Source organism: Limulus polyphemus, unplaced genomic scaffold (assembly GCF_000517525.1).
Source record: "Limulus polyphemus unplaced genomic scaffold, Limulus_polyphemus-2.1.2 Scaffold4636, whole genome shotgun sequence".
NCBI classification, from domain to species: Eukaryota; Metazoa; Arthropoda; class Merostomata; order Xiphosura; family Limulidae; genus Limulus; species Limulus polyphemus.
In genome coordinates this window covers 70,646-71,625 of record NW_013670246.1, presented here as the reverse complement: position 1 = coordinate 71,625, position 980 = coordinate 70,646, and positions in this window count along the sequence as shown.

Here is a 980-nt window from a genome sequence, read left to right as displayed (position 1 = left end):
TCCTCATTATGGCTGTTTCTATTTTTTTTCTCCTCATTATGGTTGTTTCTATTTTTTCTCCTCATTATGGATGTTTCTACTTTTTTCTTCATTATGGATGTTTCTACTTTTTTCCTCTTTATGGATGCATCTACTTTCTTCTCCTCATTATGGATGTTTCTACTTCCTTCTCCTCATTATGGATGTTTCTACTTTTTTTCCTCATTATGGATGTTTCTACTTTTTTTCCTCATTATGGATGTTTCTATTTTTTCTCCTCATTATAGAAATAGAGAAAGGGCAGCATGCGTATCAGGACGTATATAATTTTTTATCTGTCATTTTGCTATTATTTGGTGTTAGAACGTAACTGTATCTGTTAGAAACAAGTAACATTCTACGTAAAGTTATCCAAACGTATTTCTGGGCGAGTAATACTAAAGCAAGATTGATAATAACAATCAAAATATGGACCCAGATAGAATATTTCTTATAGATCATTGTTTTTAATTTGTGTGTATGGTGTTACATTTTTTAAACATGTATCAGTAATCTATTTGGCCTTTGAGAAAACAAATAAATTAATTGTACGTTTATCTACGTTTTTTTTTTTTATGAATATATACATAATTTTTATTTAGATCGTGAACACTTAACCCGTGGGTTAGTTTGTTGGAAAGATATTTGTCAAGTATAATATATAGACATGCGCAGAAGTTCAGCAAACGCCAACTAAATGATCTGACATATTTCAATTCTTTATCGAATGACAAGAATGTCCCCTTAGCAATCAAGACAGTTTAATAGTTTTTGTGGGGGGGGGGGGTTAAGAATAAATGATCTGACATATTTCAATTCTTTATCGAATGACAAGAATGTCCCCTTAGCAATCAAGACAGTTTAATAGTTTTTGTGGGGGGGGGGGGGGTTAAGAATAACGGAGACGTTAGACAGTGAAAACTGTCCAATGCTGATAAGGAATTGTTACTTTAATGTTATTT